The sequence below is a fragment of the Drosophila novamexicana genome, unplaced genomic scaffold (genome assembly GCF_003285875.2).
Source record: "Drosophila novamexicana strain 15010-1031.04,08,12 unplaced genomic scaffold, DnovRS2.1 tig00000564-arrow-pilon, whole genome shotgun sequence".
Taxonomy (NCBI): Eukaryota; Metazoa; Arthropoda; class Insecta; order Diptera; family Drosophilidae; genus Drosophila; species Drosophila novamexicana.
The window spans coordinates 817,115-840,213 of NW_020824810.1; the positions used below are offsets into that span (position 1 = coordinate 817,115).

General features: G+C 38.8%; 2 protein-coding genes across 3 annotated transcripts in view; one reads left to right on the plus strand and one right to left on the minus strand.

Moving 5' to 3' along the window:
- The window catches only part of LOC115762427, a 38,952-nt gene extending 19,056 nt beyond the window's left edge, over positions 1 to 19,896 (minus strand). Inside the window, exon 1 of one of the 2 annotated variants that reach the window (XM_030704622.1) lies at positions 19,860 to 19,896. The gene's annotated coding sequence lies outside the window, so the exon portion shown is untranslated. Of the gene's footprint in view, positions 1 to 10,920; positions 11,036 to 19,859 lie in introns of those variants that run through there. The other variant, XM_030704623.1, reaches the window with a different exon arrangement.
- LOC115762425 (diacylglycerol kinase 1) overlaps positions 15,336 to 23,099 on the plus strand; it is a 51,199-nt gene continuing 43,435 nt past the window's right edge. Inside the window, exons 1-2 of the mRNA XM_030704621.1 lie at positions 15,336 to 15,524; positions 20,589 to 20,690. The gene's annotated coding sequence lies outside the window, so the exon portion shown is untranslated. The remainder of the gene's footprint in view (positions 15,525 to 20,588; positions 20,691 to 23,099) is intronic.

Sequence of the window (23,099 nt, forward strand, 5' to 3'; positions counted from 1 at the left end):
TTTTTCAAGAATGGTTCGACTCCATATAAAAACTCTTGTTAATATTAAACTATATTTTTGAAATGTCCATTTTGATTTGACATCAAGCAGGAAAACCTCAACCTTGAGGAGAACCTCAAGGCAAAATGCTGGTTCGAACTGTCGAAATTGCTTTTTCCCAAATGAAGTTTAAGTTGAAGGCTGTGGAAAACAAATTACGAACGGAATGTAAGGGTAAGAAGCTGGATTGCTGTTGGCCCTGTAGAGGTTATTATAAGTTTATCAATAACTATTTAACGCACAGAAGGATACATCATCAAAATCGGACCACAGAATGATCGTCCGGAAAGTAGCTTCTTATATAGCAAATCTTTATGTTTATAGATCTCTTAATATCTGATCTGTGACACTATGCGTAGCGCACAGTTTTTGCTAATGTTCATGTTAAGCAAGGCAAAGCAGGCTGCAAATTGAAAGACAATAAGCTATCTTTGTAGCGTGTTGTTGTTATTGTTGTTGTGGCATCTTGCCACTTGCTATTGTTGCAGGCATTTCAAACGCTGCAAGCCGCCGTTGCGTCTTCACGCAACATTGTCCCAACGTATTGCAGGCCCGCCCCTAGGCAGACGCCAAAGAAAAGGTCAAAGATGTTCACAAAACTAGGCAGAGGTGTGGGGAGGGTTAAGGGGGGGCATTATGCAAGGGGTTTTAACTCATGAATGGGCTTTCAAATCTAAAAGAAATATTATCAAAGTGCAGATGTTAAATGGTTGAAACACGGCGCTCATGTTGATGATGTGGGAATTGGTGGCAACTTTACGGCCCGTTGCACCCACAATTTGGCGGCACACTCGCCGCAGACGACGCCGTTGTTATTGAGGTGTTCCGAATGGCGGTTATTAGTGCGCACAAAACCTTTAATTAGTCGGACAATGTAAGAGCCAAAGCGACATTTTGCAATGCCCGATTGCGACAAGAGAGACACAAGAGACCCAAGCGCGGCCACATTTTGCAATTAATGCGGCTGAACTCCGCTAATGCCATATTATTATGAGCTAGCAAGTGTGTGCGAGCGTGTGCCAGTGTGTGTGTGTGTGCCTGATAAAAACTCAGTGGGTTAATGTTAATTGCAGGCACACTATTCGCGCTTTTTGTACGCCTAATTGCATGGCTTTGGCGGCGATGTGGAAAGCGCGCGCCTATTGCATTTCCACGAATAACAAAACGGCTAACAAATATAAGTCGGCTTGCAATCCAAAGTTCGTTTGCGATTCAGTTCTTGGCAGCTCTGTATTCAGCTTGCCCCAAATTGTGGCTGACAATATAGATGCTTGTTCCATTGTGGCCAAACACGACAAACACGACAAACACTACAAAACATGAGTAGCTAGGGCCAAGTGCCACTTGTCAGCAGGCTCTGAGCATGTTGGAACAGCAAAGAAAAGCTTGAAAAATAAAACTAGACACATCCCCGCATTTATGTCCTCATGCACTTTAGTGGCACTTGGCCAGAGCAACAGCCAGAGCAAGTGCTGCAAATACGCACTAAATGCAACTGCAGTTCCTCTTTTTTCTCATCTACATCCACTACAAAAAGCAACTGTGTGTATCTGTATCTGTAGCTGTAGCTGTATCTGTATCTGTAGCTGTATCTGTGTGTGCTAAGCTGCAAATGCTTTGCATTGCGGCTAAAAAAAATGTGCATGTTATGAGTATGAGACATTTTTGCTTTTCACTAATTCCTTTTTTATATAATACACTAAACCCATTAAAAATGGGTACAGAGGGCATTATGTAGCTATGCAAATTACATTAAAGGACACGACGGGACGACAAGCTGAGTCGATCAAGCCAAATCTGTCTGTATGTCATATAACTTCATGAAATAGGAGCTAGAGCATTGGGAAATATTGAATATTTATTCTCTTTTACCACACACAGAACAAGTTTATCATTTTTTGTTCGACATCCAGTCCCGTTTTTTATAATTACGATAAATCTAGATTTATAAGACATGTTTTTTAAGCATCACTCGAAAATTATATAAGCTGGATACACCAAACTTGTTATATAGCTTCTTGCCAAGTATTTACAGACTAAGAATATTTCACTTTTTGGCTACATCCGCCTATTTCTTTTTATATTATATAAACCAATTACATTTGAAGGTCGAGTCTTGCGCTTTGGTATGTGCACACTTTTGTGTGCCTTATTGAAGCCCTGAAAATTTTATAAAGATCGGACAATAAACTCCGAAGTTACTTCAGAGTGCAGTTCCCTAACAATTCCCGACATAGGAAAAAGAAGAAGCACAGTCGAAGCAACGCAGGCGGCATGCATGTGCGTAAGTGTAGAAGGCAGCCGAGGGTATCTTCTAGTCGGACACGCTTTAACATTTTTTTGATTTTAAATCCGCGCGCAATTTCTGAATGGATTTTTTTTTAATTCTAACTCTGCAATTTCTTTTGAAATTGTGCGCAGCTTTCGAAAAGAGACTTTATATAATATATAAGCTGTGGCTTTTCATGTGCGAGAGCCTTACATGAGTAGATTATCATAGCAGGCAAATCAAAAGGAAACCAAAAAATTAAAATAATGTGCGAAAGTTGTGAAAAGCAGTCTGGTCACACTGGAAAAAGGCGTTTGGCTTGTCGTCGCCTGGTTATAAATCAACTGGATTTGTGGTCCGCTCTTGAGATGCATGTCTAATTAGTTGGAGATAAAAATATACATACATACATATACATATTTATAAAAGTGTGCACACCCAAGTGCACACACACACAGACACGCAGACAAATCCATTCCAATGTCTGGCCATTCTATTTTTGGGCGAGTGCTTCTGCTTTTTGGTGGAGTGTTATTGATGGCCAACAGCATCTGGCCACAAGGTTAGTTTCGGATTGGAACGCATCGTTCTTCAAACAAGACAATCTCTGGTTACAGCAAATACAAAAACGAAGCATTATGAGAATTTGGCAGCATATTGTTGCTGATGTGGAAGTGAGGCTGGTCACACTTCAAAGTCAGGCAGCGCCTCAAGGGCAAGGTTCGGTTCCGTTTGGGCTTTGCATAATTTTTCAACTCCATCTACATATTGTCCACAGTTCTAATGAAGCCCCACTCATAACTGCACATGACACACACTCATAGACACGCACACACACACACACACACACACGTTTCCAATGCTGCCCCGGGGCCATTTACATAATCTTCGACTTTGACTCTGGGCTCGTTTCTGAGCGTGGCTGCCTGTTGCGATTTATTGGCTGCCAGTTCGGGCCTTAGTTGATTGCCAGCCTCCGCTGGCTCTTGGCCATATTTATAACCTGCACTTAATAGAGCTCGTTTAATTTTATAACTTATTTACACGTAGCTTTGGCTATTTTTATTTTTATGGCAACTCCAAACTAACTTAATGGCCAAGCGCTAAATAATTAAATAAATCATATATATTAATAATCGCGCTAGTAAAGCGCATTATTTAAGGGCCTTCAGCTAATTAAAAGCATATATAAAATGGGAAATATCCGCGTATTACGCAAATATGCTGTTACATCCATTAGATATGCGATTTATCTTTATTTTAATTAGCATCAAACATACGCGTTCTTATGATGTCCATTTGTAAAAGGCAGAATTCTCGGGTATTTTCATTAGAGCTTGGAATTGTTTATATTTCTTTTATGGTCTATTAATGGTAAACACTTGTGCCCGCACGGCTCATCTATTTATACTCATAACAAAATGATAAAAAAAAATACAATAATGAATTCATAACAATAAGTTGAACGCAAGTTCAAGCTGAGAGTGACCTGGCTTATAGATGCCTAGTTAATAAAATTTATAAATGACTCTTTATACTAAGCAAATCAACGCCTGCAGGCTTATGAGAATCGCAAAGAAAGGCGTTATTTGGAAAAGAACGTAAAACAAACAGAAAGTCTTACTTAGGTTTATAGAATCGCATAGAAGGGCGATATTTGTAAAAGGTTGTAAATAGGAATGAGAAAGCGTAAGAAAGGGGATAAATAGAGAAAGAGTTAAGGCAGCAGACGGGACAGAGTGGAAAAAAGAGAATGGAAGTGAGAGAATGTGCGTGAGAGAGAGGGATGTAAAGATAATCGTCTGACATACCCGCTTGTTATATGCAGAGGGTATACAAATTTGAACTTGAAACGTAAATAATAAAGGCGCCCTTTGAAATGAGCCAAACAAAAAAATATACAAAATATATATCACTTGACATTGTAAATGAGAAGAGAGTGGAACAACAGCAATGAATTGTTGAGCGAGCATCCGCAGTTGGAAAACAAAACAAAAAACAAAAACCATAAAATAGACTTCTGATTAAGAAGACAATTCAACTGTTTCGGTTTTGAATATAGATTTCTCCATAGATCCGAGTGCTCTATATGCCTGAGTGTGCTCGTATAATCGTTTATTCGTATCGTTCAGAGCCAAGGTCAATATCGGTGGCGAAGTCAACGATAGCACTCGTCGCTCTAAATGAAAAAGTCTCTGGCAACAGCAGAAATCCACACGCACATCACATTTGACATTTCATTTTCGGTTCATCTCAATGACTCAATGGCCCAGCTGGAGCCAAAGACCTCAAATGAGACCCCCTCCCTCGGTCCAAAAGGCCGTAAGATTAAAGAGCGCCGATTGCTGCAGCAACAAGTGCTACGAGTATACGATATTCGGTAATCGGTATTCGGTAGCAACAGGTGTAATTTATTGCTTTTGGCTTTTGGGCATTGTTGGGCCTGAACTTGAAATTGTGTAATGCCCCACAGAGCAACAGCAATAGTTGGTCAACAAAAAGGCACAAAGCCGGCCGGAAATCCGCGTTTTTGGGTCAAGCAGCGGGCGCTACTTATTAATTGACACGAAAATCATCATCTCTATTAATAAGAAATTGTTTGTTTTGACTTACTGATTTAGTTATTATGGATTACAGTCTATTATGGTTCCCTTGCGTGATGAGGATTCACGCGTTGTGGGAAATTCCCATCGAAAGTGTGAAAAAGTACATACTACTTTCGGTAAAACCTGTGTGAAAGATTAAGCGAGCTTTAAACTCATTGCCAAAGAACCTTATAGAAATATATGTGAGAAAGTGTTTCGCTCGTTTCGCAAAATCCAGCCTTTTTAGGTGAAAAATGGGCGTCAAAGATTGGTTGACTGAACTCTCGGTCATAAACTTATTTGAAGGATGCCTATAAAAATTAATTTGAAAGAGAGTGAGACACTTTTCAAACCATCCTATTTGAAAAATGGGCGTTGAGCATTTGTGGGGTAAAGTTTTAAGTTATTTTTCACACACAACTGTGGAATATTGGCGGAAATCGCTTGTATTCGACTTATTTCGACCACAATCATATTCATATGCATATATTGATTTGTATTTTGTCTAAAGTTATATAGAAATATTTGCACTTGCGCCATTTGAAACTAATACCAATCAGATACAGTCCATCAAGTTCGGCTGCCAATTAGTGAAACTTTTGTTTTCGTTTTCAAATGAATTTGCTTTATGCATATCACACACACACACACGTGTCCAGCCCAACGTGTCTGAGTTAACAACAAATTGCAAAAGTAACTCTAGACTCTGTTTATGCAGCAATTTATACCCTATATCAAACGGGTATATGCGCACTTTATGCTTTTCACATTTGTCTTAATTAAATTACATTTTTAAAAGCTTGCGCTCCCTTTGTTGTAGGGTTGTATGTGCCTTAAGGAATATATAGTTGTGAGAAAAGGGTATTCTGTTAGTCGAGTAAGTTTCTGTCGAATAATCGAATAGCAATAATCAACAAGAAAGAGTGCAACATTTGCATGCAGCGCGTGTTGCCTTTGTCTGTGGCTTGTCATTTTGTGGTCTATTGATGCTGCACACACACTCACACACACTTGCACACACACACACACACTCGCACACACACACACAACAGCACTCACACCAGATTGACAGTAGTTATATTTACATTGTGATCTTTTGTCTTTGGCTGTCGTCCACATGCTAATGTCATTGTAAAACTGGTTTAATGCCGCATTTAAATGTTTTCATCGTTTTTATTGTAGCTTTTCATGCCAATTTGTGCGTCCGATTGGGCTTTTTATGATGAAAATTAGCTGCATACTCATGCATATTAGTGGGTTTCTGGTTCAAGTCTATGTCCCATTGTGGCATTGTCTCTCTGAACAATTAAAGCCCAATTTAAATCAATCGAAAGTTGATATATATATATATCGATGTCACGGATGAACCCCCCTATCCCTCCCCTGCCCACCCGCCTGAACTTGAGCAATGTTAATTCAATTAAAAAAATATGTTTATATTGATTTGAACTCGGGTGTGCTGGCAACTGACTTACGGACTGCGAGAAGTTGTTAAAGCAATTCAATTCTGGTTTTAGCATAAAAGTTGGACAATTTCACAGCTAATTAGTCGACACGAGTCTCAATTTAGCTGGGGCTTATTTCATTTAACACCGAGACTATCGATCAGCTTGGCATACATTAAATAATTAAATGGCACAACATGCTATTTAAGAGCCCATTTGTTAACCAGTTGCTGAAATATCGAAACTATTAAGAAAAACAAAATCTATATCAAATATCAACAGAACTTCAAATGCGAAAACTAGTTTATCTGCGGCGTGTCCGGCCCAATTCATTAGCCAAATATTATAATTGATATGCGCAGATGATTAAGTGCTTCAACTTTGAAGGCAACCCTCGTCTTAGAATTAACACTGTGATCACATTTTGCATTATTTATTCATATGTCTAAATACCATATAATACTTAGTTTTTGGTTAAGAAGAAACGTGTTTCGATTCTTTGTGCTTATCATCAGCCAGAGTTGACTTTTTGTATATTTCTTAAATTTATTTCTGTCTCTTGATGTGTTTGTTTCGCTTTTTGTGTGTGTTTTATTTTTTAAGTATTTAAATGTTTTTTCATTGTTTATGTTGTTTTTTTTTTTATTTTGGTGTAGCCAATTCCGGTTCGACGACCCTTTCACTTATTAGAGCGGAGCGAATTCCACAAGTTCACAAATAATTGAATTAAGATCTGATTTGGCATATATATGCATATATATATATATATGTAATTGATTCAGCTGATATCAGCTGCAAACCAATTGCCATATTCGCAATTCAAGAGCCATGCATCGTTAAGCAAATAAATACAATTGATTAAATAAATAAAACATGCAACAAATACGAGCTACGAATATTGAACATCGGCACATTTTAAACAATGCAAAAGTGGTCTTTTTTATGCCCTCTACTCATTGAAAATGGGCAAAAAGGGTATCATTTTGTTGTATTTATATCTATATTCTTCATTAATATCAATAGCCGAGTCAATCTAGCCATGTCCGAGTTGCTATCCGTATGTCTGTCCATCTGTCTGACTGTATCAAGAGCTAGAGACTAGAGAAGTCAGTTAATCGATAAGTTGCCCCGTTTCCAAGCAATCGATAAAAATCGATATAAAAAAAGGTGTTTTCAGAGCAAATCTAATTGTCGCTTCTAGAAGAGTATTTACTGAGCTGATTGCATGATCTGCTCTGATAAACTGATCTTGAACACTTGTTGTTGGTAAAAGAAGGTACAGGGTATTCCCTAGTCGAGCACTCCGGATTAAAGCATATTTTTTGCATTTGGCATTGTACTTCGATTTGGGTTTCGGCTACACCCGACTTTGCATGTTCAAATAGCTGCATGCGAGGGTCAATTATTAGAGTGACATCACACTCGTTAGTCTGCAAGGGTATCTAGGCTTCGGCTTGCCAGATGTTAGGCCTACTTGCCTGTTAGCATAAATTCTTCTGTGGAATCATGAAAGTGGATATGGCCTTTCGACATACTTGATCGCCTTATTTAAGAATAGAAAATTCGCTTTTTAAGTACATTACAAACTGCTTGCGTCATCTGGCTCATCGCTAGTCGTTGACTATAAATAGTCAGCGCTTAAATATATCTTGGAGCTCACAATAAATTTTATAATCGACTAATTGTGGGTGTTGATGCGCGTTGAATGAGGCAACAAGCTGGCAATGACTGGCCACCAAACGTGTTGAGTTATTTAATTTTCTTTAAATATTTTACAAATATTAAAAAAAAAAAAAACAACAACATATAAATATTCGCATTTAATTATGCGGTTTTAGCACTAATCGAATTATGTTAACAAATATGCAAATCGCAATATTGGCAAAGTGCAAACGTAACAGAAACCGCTGCAACCACAATTGTTAATTGCGGTTACTTTTTTTTTTGTGACCAAGATGCGGGTGTAAATGTAACTAGGTCCTAAAAAGTGCCAGTGCATAAAACGAGGGTTGATTCATGTGTTTTACATAAAAAGCTGTTGCTACCTGCACTTGGTAGAGATAAGAAATTTCTCTTGTTTTCAATCAAAGTTTGAACCAGCAACTGGGTTCAAGGTTGTTGTTAGGCCTTCTTTACAAAACCAAAAACCCTCAAGCAAACAGCTGGTTCGAATTGCGACCTGTTCTTTTTGGATTCAAACAGTGAACCGCATCAGCGACTTTCCTTTTTGGGTTTGAATTGTGAATCGAACCAGCGACTTCACTTATGTAAAACCATGTTTATAAAAACAAGCAAACAGCTGGTTCGAATTGCGACCTATTCTTTTTGGATTCAAACAGTGAACCGCATCAGCGACTTTCCTTATTTTGGGTTTGAATTGTGAATCGAACCAGCGACTTAACTTATGTAAAACCATGTTTGTAAAACCAAGCCAAAGGCAGGCAGTTTGTTCTAATTGTGAAACGAACTAGCGACTCCTTTTTTTTTGGTACGATTTATAAATCAAACCAGCGACTTCTCTTTGCATTGACGGGCTGGCTGCCACGAAATGTGGCAACAGCTGGCGCACTTGTATGCTTTTTGAGGCCAACGCCCACAACAGCTGCTCGCAGCAGCAACAACAACAACAAACTGTCTTCTATGCCAAGTCTCTTGCGGAGTGGAGGAACACATGTGAAACATATGACAAAATATGTGTGAAAGATGAATAGAAAGACAGCAAAACTTATCTAACTTGCGCTTTTGCATATATCAAACGATTTTGGATTGTTTTTGTTTGTTTTCAGCTTTGTTCACGCCCACGTTTAATAGCTTTCTGATTATGTTCAAATGTATAGAAAGAGATTAAAGAAGAGCACAAATTAGACTTTATCTACATGTGACTAAATTTATAAAGCTCGTGTTCTGTCAATGTGTCGATAGACAATCAACTCTATGCGTATATGGGATGGATAATAAATGGACTCAATTTGCATACATGATGCCAGAGAGGGGGGCGCCCCTTCCTCTACACGTCTTTCTCTCGATTTCAGAATTGAGATTTATGGTTTCGATATCGATTTATGTGCATAATGCAATTGGCTAAATGCCTAGAAAAAATATCAACATAATCAATCGTGTATTATGTCATTTCAGATAGGTTTGTCTAATGAACTCTGGCAGATAATTTGACAATTTTCAGCAACAACATTATCATTAATCAATTTGAATAATTTGTTTGCAAATGCAAACATGACTGTATGCGGCCGGAACGAGGCAGGGCGGGGCGGGCCGGGGCGTTGCCTTTGACAACATTTTATGCCTTCTCATTAAATTCAGGATGACATTATCCTGTTTTATGTGAGTGCTTTTTGTATTGTTTTTTATTTTAAATTTATTTTTTGCGTAATTCCATGCCTTATCTAATTCATGCAAATTTCGTATCTGTTTAATGGCGCAATAAATGGCTAAAAAAAAAGGGCTCCATGCGGATTTTTGCGGCCAACTAATTTGGTTATTTGTGCCGTAATTAGTTTATGTTAATTGGCTTTTGTTGCTGGCAAACTTTTTAAAATTAACTTAAATGCGCTGCTGTTAAATGCATGTTGCGATTGCATAAAGTCTTGCAATTGCAAATGTACAAATTTTTGTTTTTAGCGCCAAAAAAAAAAACTTGTTCAAAAGTCAAATGGCTAACAAACAAGAAATTGTTTTAAATTATTGTTAATACTTTTAAGCTGCATATTTGTTTGTTCTCTTCAAATTTATGTGTCCGTTTGTCTTAAATACTCTTGTAGAGGTGGTATTTGAATTTTATGAGGAAATGTGTGACGCATGCATTTGTCTTTTTGTCCAAATAATATAGTTGATCTACTTCGGCATTTGGGATATTTCAGACATATCTTATCAACAGAGTACTTCTATATACTATATACTACTATACTACTTGATTCTACTACTCCTCTATCATATAGCTCGATAGACAGCTTTGCTTTTCTAGATATTTACACTCCGATATTATAATCTACAAAACACTCTGCACTGCTCGCACTTAAAGGGTATTTCAACTTCGACCTGCCAAAGTTAACAGTTCTTTCTCGTTTTCTGTTTTTGCATATTTTCGGCTTATTTCAAAAACAAAACAAAAGCTCAAACATTGCACAGCCCGCGAAACAGAAACCTGGGCTGTTTGGTGAGAGGAAGGGGGGCGGGGTGTGTGTGGGGGAAATGAAGATGCGCAAAGCGCACGCCAAAAAAAAAAAAAAACCGAACTTATGCAATTTCTTTTCTGTTTGTTTTCAATTTCTGCTGCTGCGCTTTGGCTTTTGTTTCTTTTCTCTGCGTGTAAAACACACGCCAGCGAATTTAATGCACATTTTAATTTATTTTTTATCTTCTTCACATTTTCCATACACAATTTGCACAGTTTGGCACAGAGCTCACGAAATTGTGTCAGGCGGGCATTTTATGTTTTTTTTTTTTCAAATTTTTCCAATTTTTTTTTTAAAATAAATATTTGTTGCCTGATAACAGCGGCAGTCAATGTTGTTGTTGTAACTGTTGTTGTTGTTGTAACTGTTGTTATTGTTGTTTTGGTATGCACCTTATTTGCGTAGTGTTGGCTGGATGCTGCTGCAGCAGCACTTGATGCGGATGCTGATGCGTGTTTGGTTTTGGCCCAAGCTTTTGAATATCGTGCCTCTGCCTCTTCGCGCAGCAACCGATCGACCGACGCGAACGACTGGCAGAAAGAAACTGAAAACTAAAACTGAAGACAAGAGCAAGACAAGAGCCACCGGGCCCCACGCTATGCGCGCCGTTAGCTTGCTGCGCTGCCGCTGCTGCTGCTGCTGCTGCTGCGGCTGCTGTCAGTGTTGTCAGCTGCGCTTTTTTTCAACTAGCTTTTTTCAAGCGACACTTTATTTGTGCTGCCTACTTTTGGGCGGTACGAAATAGTTGTAATAGTAAGTAAAAATTTATGTTTTGACATATGGCTTTTGCAGCCTTAGCCAGTTTTATGTGTCTGACAATCGTAAAAGGCAGCACGAGCAACTAGTTAGAAGTCTGCTGCCAGTCTTCGCAGCGGTAGTTGCTGCCATTTTTAAAGAGCGTCTAAAAGTATGCTTTAAAAATGATGACGGTACGTCTCGCCATATAACGGCAGCGCACAGTCGCGGCCATAAAAAGCGGCTGCCATTAAATAGAGGAGGACGACACACACAGCATCACATCAAAGTGTGTTTGCGGCGGCAGCATTGACGTCATTTAATTATGATTACGGTAAACGGGTAACGGAAGGGCGCATTAAATGCAACGGGTATCCTGCATAAAATGCACGTAATAGCGCGTAAAAATTAAACAAAACAAAAAACATTAAGGAGGGGTTATATATAAATGGGCAACATTATAAGCGTTTGGCTAAGTGATTCTCCAGCTTTGCGCTGACCCCAAAAAACGATTAAAAGCTTATGCAGCTGTGTGTCCTTTATGGCATTCATACAGAAAATTGAAAAAAAAAAATAAAAATCTTTACACGCGCCGTAAATTCAATTAGTTGATACGCCGACTGTCAAATGTCAGCGGCAATGTATTTGCATTGACCTTTGCGCTCGCTAGGCAGGTGAGCAATAGGTCATACGCACACAAACAAAAAAAACGGCCTAGGCTACACTCGATGCGCGTCTGCTTATGTCATCGTCATCATCGTTCTCAGCGTCAACTTGATCATGTTCATTATTATCATTGCGAGTATGTGTGTGTGTGTGTGTGTGTGCTGTATGGCTTCCTGAGCCTGCAACAGAAACGTTAAATATAAAATCCTATTTATTTGCCAATTTTACAATCGAGTGCACAGCCAACGACAGACGACAGTGACGTCAGCGCGCCAAGGCGCCAAGCCAGAAGCCAAAAACTATTCACACCAACGACAGCCCATGCCCTTTGTGACTCTCTCTCTGTGTGTGTGTGTGTGTGTGTGTGTGTGTGTGTGTGTGTGTGAGAAGCAAACGCATAATTTCATTACCAAAGCTCGACGTTTGTTTTCAATGATGTCATATAGTCGTTCGGTCCTTTAGCCGGAAGTGCCAAGTTTCTGTGGCCAAAATGACGCGCAGGCGCACACACAAAATGGCTGCCATTGAATGCAGTTTCCGCTCTTCGTTTGTGACGTCATGACTCTCTTAAAATGTGGCTTTGACTTGAGGCGCAGAACTTCTTGGTGACTCTGGCATTGTACGCTTCCGGTGCGATCACAAAGCGCAGCTGTTGTGATACCCTGTTATTAAGTGCAGCTAGAGGATATTATTATTTATATTTTGTCTTTAAATCAACTTTAGTTCATTTAAATGTCTTCAAGTTATTGAGAAGGTTTTTGCTTGAACATGGCTGGCATAGTTTTGCTGCTGGGTATCAAATCGTTCATCATTTGGCTGCTCGCTTGTTATGATGGGCCTTTACTGCTTCATTTGGCATGGTTTCTTGTGTGGGTAAATAAATATTTATCTTAAAGTGCGTCGCTTGTTTCGCAGAATCCTCGAGTGGCCCGCACTTGGTTAGGCTCTTCATTTGGCTTGGCTCTCGGCTGTCTTGGCCTCTCGACTCTTGACTCTTGTTGATTTTGCTTTTATTGTCGCCTTGGCAGCTGTTGTAACTGTCTGACAGGACATTAACCCCGTGCGCGAGTGCCCAGCTCTGATTGTAGTATTGAATTACATGGCCGACATAACAACAATAGCAACAAAACAAATTTTGCGACAAATTTGCCGTAATTTATTGTGTATTATCTTTGTATTTGTATATTGCGGCAAGTGGTACGCCCCCCAAAAAGGGTAGACAAATGCCACATTATGCAAACATTTTCGTTTTTATTCAAACATTTGTCATTTCCACAGGACTGTGGCCATTAGTCGAAAGCCAAATAAACAAATCAAAGGACCTTACAGGCCCTCTAACTCGATTGACATTGACGCAAATGTAAAATAAATCAAATACGAAACTTTGTTTTTCGCTTCAATTTGGGGCCCAACAATTTTATCGCCGGAAGTGATTTTCGCTGAAATCCAATCAATAAAAAATTATGCTGCTGCTAAAAATAAGGCCAGAAACAGTAACAGCATTTTTGGTGGCACAACATGGCGACTGCCTAAAAGTAGGCAACGATAAAATTAAAGCACCCTGTGTGCGTCTGTGTGTGTGTATGGAGCCATATCTGAAGTGAAGCATGAATCTGTTGTTAAGCGGTAAAAAATATAAAAAAGTGCCCGCAAATTTATGAGGCGAATCTCTCTCGCCCTTTCTCTCCTCCCGCCCTATCTCTGGGGAATTTTGTGGGAGAAATGCCGTCTGTTGGCGTTGTTTTTATCTCAATACGTGCGACTGGCTTTAGATTCAACAATTTTCAAGTTCATATTGCTTAATTTATGCTTCATATGCTCGAATTCTATGTAATGCGCCCGTTTATTAGCATAAAGCCTTAATAATACCCTATTATAGTCAAAAGCTGAACTATTACCGAATTATAAACGCAAATACGATTATGTGCGGCAAATGATTTTCCGAGTCCAGGCAACTTTTCAACTGGGCTTAACTTTAACTGCTGCAGTTAAATGTAAATTAGTTTAGCTTTGGCTTTTGGTTTCCCACCACCCCCCCCCCCTCCCCCCTCCCCCCGCCCCATGCTTATAAAATTCAATTATTGCCACTTGGCCAAACAAATTGTTAAGTAAATGGATAAAAGCACTATGGTAAAACACAACTCAAAGCTGTTTATATTAAGAGCCAGGTTGTAAGAGGTGGAAAGCGCAAATAGGTAAAGGGCTGCGACAAATTCGACCTGGAAGTGGGGGAAAATTGTGTTCAAGGTAAGAACATACAAGTGGAAATGGCTAAGACATCGAACAGGTGGCTGGTTCAAATTCATCAAACAAACAATTACGTTGATTGTTAGATCCGCACAACGCCGGGTAATTTCTTCTAGCTGCCAATTGAATTGGTAAAAACAAAATGTCAGCTAATTGGCATCTTCGTTAATAGCCGAAAAGTGCTTTCGATCGAAATATGCAATAGTTTTATTGATTCCAAATTTAACTTTCAAGTGCAATAAATATAAATAGAATATTATATTTGATATGGCAACAGCTGAGAGCCGGAGAGCTGGAATGCTAAAGTTCAAGTAATACGCCATTTTAGATAAATCAACAGCAAAAAGCACAATGTAAACGAGCCGAAACGCAGACAAACAAAAGAACAGAAGCAGCAACAGCGGCAGCAACAGCGGCAAGACAGAAGAAAGCGAGAATATGAAGAGCCACAACAATAAGAACAGCAACGAGGCTTGCGGCAATGTAAAGTGAGTGAGAGGGCGAGTGAGTGAGAGCGAGCGAGACAGAGACTGCAAAATATGTAAATAAACAAGGCAGCACAAGTCAAAGCCAGAGGCGCAAAAGGTTGCCTGCTAATTTATGGCCACACAACACACACACACACACACACACACACACACACACGCACACGCTTAAAAAAGTAACGAAAAAACTGTTCAGCACGTGCAATTTGGCAAATGAGCATTGGCCGTGACGTCACAACGCGCACCGCTGATAACAGTGCATGCGGCGAGCGGCGCTCTTAAATAAACGCGCTGCCAAACGTAAGAGAGCGCAAGCACGCAAGAGAGCAACGCCAGCGGCCATATAAAAAGGCGCGCACACTGCAGAAGCGCCTTAGTTCTTCAGTGGAATTGCCGGTGTTAGCAAGCGGCAAAAAAACAACAACAACAACAAAATAACAGAGCTTGCAAAGCTTTTCTACTACAACAACTAAACGCCATGCACAATATGTACCAAAAGTTAATAACATTTGCTAATAGCATAAAAAACCAAACGCATATATTTTTTTAATAAAAAACAACCAACAACAATAACAACCAATGTGCTTAAAGTGTGTGAAAATGTGAAAAATATTTAAAAAAAAAAAAAAAAAAACAAAGTTAACTTAATTTATTTAGCACATAAACATAACAAAATTTACTAGCTATAAAAAAGCTGTGAGACAATTGCTAAGAAACATATTGAACTGCGCAGCAAAATATGCTAAGAATCAAAGCATCAAGATTGACAACAATTTGCAACTGAGCGGCGCCAAGCGCACAGAAAAGCGACACAATTATAATTTCAATAACAACAACAGCAACAACAACAACAACAACAACAGGTAAGAGGCACAGGGAGTTAAGGTTTTCCGGGAAATATGTTAATTTCACATGTAAATAAAAAAGAGCATGCAATAAACAAACACACGCACACACACCTTTAAATACAGTACATATTTCACACACACTCACACACACTCGCGCACACACCTCAAAGCATCTTTCGCAAGCGCAAAAAGATATAAACAAAATAATAAACAAGAATCATTCAACATGAAGACGGCAAAGAAAAGCCAATGTACGCTGTTCCCATGATGACATAAAAAATGAGCACAGCTCCATGCAGAGAACCGAAAACATCGGGTAAAAATAAAAATATATAAAAAACATTGAAATTGAAATGTAAATAAATACAAAAAAAAGAAAAGAAAAGAAACACAAGCTCGTTAATAGTACAAGACGCTGCAGATGCGACAGGCATTCAATTTGCGCTCTGGCTACAAAATATTTGCGGAATTTAAACGGGCTGCACTCCGCTTGATAGACACATAAAAAACCAATCCGTTTTGCTCATTTTAAGTGCAACTGTATGGTTTACTCATAAATATGTCTCCAAATGATCTGCAAAGATCTTAGCACAAATTCACTTGCGAGGTTTTTACACGCTTTTCGGCAAATCCATCTAGAATTGGTTTTGTGAAGCAGCAAAGATGTTTATGAATAATTTCTTAAAGAAACCCATTCGACTTTTTATTAGAATACAGCGTAATTTGTGGGTCTAAAGCTGATTAATTGGAAACCAAAATGGGCTCAAAAATTTGACTCAAATTTTTGGTTCAAATATCTATGCAATGCATCAAAGTCTTAGCTCAAGTTCGAAACAATGTAAGTTGGCCCGCGCAAGGCCGGGTAATTGCCACCAGTCATGTTTTTATAGCTGTGATTATATGATGATTAGTCAATTGCCTGGCGACAAACACTCGAAATAAAATTTTGTGATATTTTTGGCACAATTCGGCAAACAACTAATTTGCCATTTTTTCGCCTGTCTTTCGAGCAAAGTCAAAGATAAATAAAAATTGAATAGAAAAAATAAAAAAAAAAAAAAAAAATAAAAAAAAGCAGAACGCGTAGATCAAGCGACTAAATGGCAATTACAGGAGAGAGAGAGACAGAGAGAGAGAGAGAGAGAGAGAGAGAGAGAGAGAAAGAGAAAGAGAAAGAGACAGAGACAGAGACAGAGACACAGACAGAGAGAGAGAGAGACAGAGAGAGAGAGACAGAGACAGAGAGAGACAGAGAGAGAGAGAGAGAGAGAGAGAGAGATAGAGATAGAGAGAGAGAGAGCGATAGCTCAACCAATTGATTGCAATTATTGCTAAACTAATAATCATGAATGTTTTATTACGCATGTTTAATTGTACACACAATAAAAAAAACGCATCAAACAATTATTTAATACTCATTTAAGTCTTTTATGATCTCTAGCGCAAATAAATGCATATATATATAGATATATACATACATATATACATATATCTTTATTCAAAATGAAGCGCCTGCCTTCAGCGCATTACGTATACGCCCCGTGGCGTGCGAATATGGAAAGCAATCAGTTAATAAGCCCCAATTATTGTTATTCCATTGAAATAAAGTTAAATCTTTTAAACACACACAAAATGCATAGAAAGAAATTATTACAAAAATTGATTTCATTCGCATAATTTTCCATTTCCATTGAGTCTGCACTTGAATTTGAGCAGCAACAAATGCCAGGCACGTTTATACGTGTACATATTTGTTGCATTAAAGGTGTCATGTTTAATCAGGTTTTTCTTGCTGCCGCTGCCGCTGTCAGCAGACTGCCGACAGCGACTGTGATTCAATTATTTCAGCTTCAGCTTCAGCTTGTGCCCAGCCTTTTATCACATGTGCATAATTTGATTTTGTGCAAGCATTTTTGGGTGCGCCTCCCCTTTTTTCCCTCTCTCTTTTTTTAAGCAAGATTTGCTGTTGTTGTTTTTTTGGCGACTTTTCCGCACTTGAGCTGCTGTCATTTAAGGCACACACAAATTAGTTTCCGCTGTGTCTTTACAATCTTCATCTGCGCGTCTCTCAGAAGAAAAAAAAACTCTCTGACACTGTCGCTGTTGTTGTTGTTGTTGTTGATTTTATCTGTGCCCATTGTTGTTTTTGTTGTTGTTGTTGTCTAATTTGCGATAAACTGACACAAGATTGCAGCTACTTTATTCAAATTATGTGATAAGCCGCAACGTCGCGCAACGCAGCGCAGCGCAGCCCCGCAAAGCAAACACAAAATGTGAATACAACAACAACAACAAAAACACACACAAACAAAACAAAAAAGAAGAAAAAAAAAACATGCTTTATAAAAATGTGACACGCAGCCAAAATGCCAACTAAACGCGGGGCGTGGCACTGATTGCGCCCACAAGCTACAAAAGTTGCCCATTTTTTGGCCTTCTCAGCTGCGGCTGACTTTGGCTTGGCTGCGACTTGGCCTCCAAAATTTTTTACTCGAAATCAGTTTTTCCCCTTACTCAATTTGTGTTTTGTTTGCGGCTACGCTGATTAGAGCCTGATAACTTGGCCAGCAATAGAGTGGGTGTGTGTGTGTATGTGTGTGTGGGGGGCGAGAGCATAAAGCATATACCCAAACACGTCCGAGTGACAACTAACGAGCATTTGATGCGGGCATCCCGTCTTATCTAACTGTCTGCACGCTTTACGCTCATCCGTGCCGGAGAATCTTTCGATCAGCGTGAAAAACTGACTACGGAAGGACCAAAAAAGTGAGTGAGAGTCGACCTAGAGATACGCTGAACCACGCGACAGAGCTGAAGAACTATCTTTCTTTATAAGAAATGTATTCTTGTTAAGCTTCGGTGTTTATAGTCCGATCTTTATGAAAATTTAAATAAAGCGCAAAGCTCTAGCTTAGGGAGTTGTTTTTTTTTTGTGAAAACTTATATATAATCTTGATATAATATACAAGAATCTACAGACCACATTTACTGTGTCTAGCTTTTAAATTATTCGAGTTATGCTTAAAGAAAAGACGTCTCAAAATCGATCAAAATGCAACTATATATATCGAAATTCTTTTGGCTAGGTCAACTTGGCGCTTTGCTCTTATCAATAATATATACTTGATAAAAAAGGAGCAAAGGCAGGACGGAAGGACAGAAGGAGGGAGGGACAGAAGAACAGACTTGGCTCAATCTATTTGGCTGTTAGAGCTGATCAAGAATATATATATATTATATATGAAAGCAGAGCAGCCTCCTTCTTGCCCACAACCAATATACCCCCTTTTACCCATTTTCCCTGTGTCCTCGGCATAAAGAAGCACGAAATCAATCCACGTCGTGTGTGCCCACTTTTATTGTTGTTGTTGTTTTTCTTTTTCGCCCCGCCCCAGACGTGGGCGTGTGCGCATAGCACTGATAGGGCCACTTTAAAAAGCCAACATTACGTATACGCAGCGTTGTCTGGCATTTCATAAATATTGCAGTAAGTGCTCGGGATAGGTTTTTCATATACTGGCGAGCAATTGCCATATATTTAAGTTGCTCGGCGGCAAACGCATTCTGGGGACGGCACACACAAAGCAATTTTAAACTTTTAAAATTAAATAAATAAATGGATATTTGGGAGGTGCTGAAGCTTAGATACCCTAGCAGGCAGCATGCAGAGTGGCAATAATAACAAGTAGGAGGTTCTAGTCAGGAGCTCCCGACTAGGGGATACCCTGAACCATCTTCTTCCGGAATTCTTCAGGAATTCAGAATTTGGCTGTCTTATGGGCTCGACATTGTCTTCTGCTAGGCACTGCACATTGAGTCTCATTATATATAATACGCCTTGTTGGCGCATAACAAAAGGCAAATTATTTTAAGAGCAAACTTTTCTAACACACACTCTCGCGCACACACTTGCGTGAAAATTGCACCTGGTTGGCCACTTTGCAGCTCCTGTTTGGACAGCTTTGCAGCATGACAAACACATGTTTCGAGTGCCTGAAACAAACTGAACTGGGAATGGGGCAAAGTTGATGCTGCCACAGCAGCTGTACCCAAATGCATGTTGCATGTTGCATGTTGCACGTTGCACGTCGGGCGAAGCACAAAGCGTTTGACATTCTTTGCACTTTTACTTAACTTAATTCGGGCTTGTTAGGGCCAAGCACTTTGTTGGCCCTGTCAAGTTGTACAACAAAGGCTCTGGCAATTGCTTTGGGAATTTAAATATTTATGTTTAATATTTAATGTAGTCAAACAATTTAAAGCGTTGCAACAATTAGGTGACATATAATTAAGGCAACGCACTTGAATCAATTATTTAGCTATATAAAATATGAAAGAGTTGTTACTTACCTTTGAGACAAAACAGGGCTCAAACCTGCCTGTTTTGGGTGTCTAATAAGCAGCAGGTGGCCGGTTCAAATTCTGTTCACATATTCGTTTATTTTAATTAGTTTATTCACCTAGAAAAAAGATATTGATTGACATATAATAATATATAAAATAACATGTAGCCGCAATTCGCACTTGACAATCATTTATTCATAAGAACCGGGCAACGCTGGGTTATTTGCTACAGCTTAATAATTATCCCCAATCGATTAATTATTGCACAAAATACGCTTTAAGTGCGGCATTTCTTTTTCAACCCACCATAGAAATTCTTTTGTTATTCTTCTTTATATTAAAGAATAGTCTTATCTGAGCATGCATTTCCCGTTGTTTGACTTAAAATTTAAATTTAGTACACATATTTGTGATAAGGCTATGTAAAATGGCCTTAAAGGCTTATAACTTTGACATGGCCCGTTTGACAGACAGACTTGCCGCAGCAAGTACATAAACTTTGAACTTTGTTTTTTGTGGCTTAGCTGGAGCTAAACTTTTTATGCGCACTGTCACGAAAAGTGCCACAAAACATAGCATTTCTTTCATCTACTATTTTTTGTGAATCTTCAAATGAGCTCTTCGCTTTGTTTATTGCTTTTATTTACCTCATAAACATTGAGCAAGTCTCCGGCTGAAAAGAATCTATATATATATCTAAATATATTTATTATTATTTTTTATATTTTTTTGCAGAATGAAGAAGTAGAAGCCGAGCGAAAGCTTTTCTACGACCTCTGCCGCTTGGTAAATCTTTGAATTGCCCATCATAAAGAAAGGGGAACGAAAATTAAGCAGGTATGTAAACAGTTAGTGCAAATACAGAATTCATCATGTTCATAAAACGTAAATAGCCGGCGGGTCAAAGGGCACTACGAGTATGTGTGTGACTAGCTGTTGAAATTTTGGTCTGGCCCAAACTCAACCCCGGGGCCAGCACGTACTAAGCCGCACACACACACACACACATATATATATACATATACTACGAATATAAATTAATATACATATATATATATATATATACATATAGAAATAAATATATTTCGTAGGCAGGAGCCGAGCAACTCGTAAATTATTTGCGCGCGTGTTGAACAAAATGTTGAATAAATAAATGTGGCATGTTTGGGTTGTGGCCATAAAAAAATGGGAACGCGAAATGTTGTATAAATGATTAAACTCCGTTTTGTTGCCACTTCTACAACTATTAGCATAATCATGTGTGCAAGTGTGTGCGTGTACTGTTTTACGACACATATACCAATATCCGAGGGGGGGTGGGGGGAGGGCGTATAAAAAAAAACACCATTAAAGCTGGCCATAAAACAATTTATCAAAATTTGTGACATTAACTACCAGGGCCGCAGCGAGGCACACATCACTCAAAGCATCCAAACAGGATATACACATTTACGTATGTGTGTGTGTGTGTGTGTGTGTGTGTGTGTGTGTATGCCACATGGACATGCTCATTAGGCATAATGTTAATATGTAACGAACACACACGCACGCACACACACCGACAGCACACGCAAAACTATTATGAATGAAAATGCAAATAGTTGAAGCAGACATTTTAGTGTCATAATTATATTCTATAAAGGCATAGACAACTTGCAGATACCCTGTAAATAATGCAACAGGCACAGCTTTAAGATTTCTAAGAGCAACTTCTTTTTGGTCCACAAAGAGTACGTAATAGGTATTATAATATTTGCATATGCCATACAATAGAATAGCATGTTAGGCTTGCAGATACCCTGTAAATACTACAACAGGCACAAGCTTAAAAATTTCTAAGTGTGACTTCTTTTAGGTCCAAGTCTTAGCTCAATTCCAGACATTTATAAACGTATGTTATAGGTGTTATTATTATTATAATAAGCTTGCAGATACCCTGTAAATAATGCAACAAGCACAGCTTTAAGATTTGTTTTAGTCTTAATTTTAATGCCAGCTTCTTAAAACCTTGAAGTGAGTATAATAGCTTTTTCATACGTTATATTAAGCTAGCATATACCCTGTAAATATTGCAGAAGACAGCTATACATATATATATATATATTCAGACCTTTCACAGCCCTTTAAAAAGTATTATAATTTTATCATAAAATGTGAGCTTTATAAAGCCTTATAAAGTAACTCTCCAGCACAAAGACTGAAGTAGACAGTTTCAAGCTCATAAAATACATATATATTCCTGATCAGCCTCAATAGACGAATCTTTATAGGCATGTCCATCTATTCGTTTGTCTTTGCGTATGTGCGCCTTTCTGTTGCAGACAATATACATATATCGGATCGGAACACTATATCATATAGATACCATATGAACGATCGGTGAAAAAGTAGGTTCTTGTATACCAAGATATTTACGTCTAAATGTCTTCAAGCGTATTAAATACTCTTTTTTTTGTTATAAAATTTAAATACTTATATCGAAACATCCTTTTTATGCAATTGTTGCTTATGTGACTGTTGTAATGAAAATAGTACGCGACAAGCAACAAATAGAAACAACAAAAGCTACAACAATATGCAAAACAAATAAAAGGGTCTGTGCCATTTGTTGCAAATAGTTCCTCCTATTGGACAGCCATTGATGACGCCATCTGTGGCTGCCTTCTGTTGTCCAACGTATAGAGTACAGTGTCTATTGTCCGCCGTCCATTGTCCGGTTTTACGAGTCCTGTGCGCCATGTTAATGAGATGCAAATAAGGTTCACCCACGCACCATTTACGATATTCATATATGGACATACCCGTGTGCCCCGCCCCTCGCCAGCTGCCATTTCTACATACACTTTCGCATATTTGCGCTTTACGACAGAATGTGACGTTTATGCGTGTGTGTGTGTGTGTGTGCGATTATTTGGCCTGTCGTTCTGGATATGTGTGCCAAGGAGTTCAGCGCCTTTTGTCCCGCTTTGAAATGGCATTTGTTTTGGTATTTGCTCTTGCCATACCACGGCGACACACACGTGTGTGTCAAATCTGCCAGTCAAAGTGAAAGTTGCCTTTCTTTTTTTCTACAAGTGTGTGTGTGTGCGTGTGTGTGTGTGTGTGCTGCACACTCCAATTAAGCAACAAAATGTTGCTCAGCTCCAACATTTTGTCATGTTTGTTGATTTATTCGAACTTTTACGCCGTGCGGTGCCTGTAACTCGAGTGTACGCGTCTGTCAGTAAAAACAAATACACACACTCT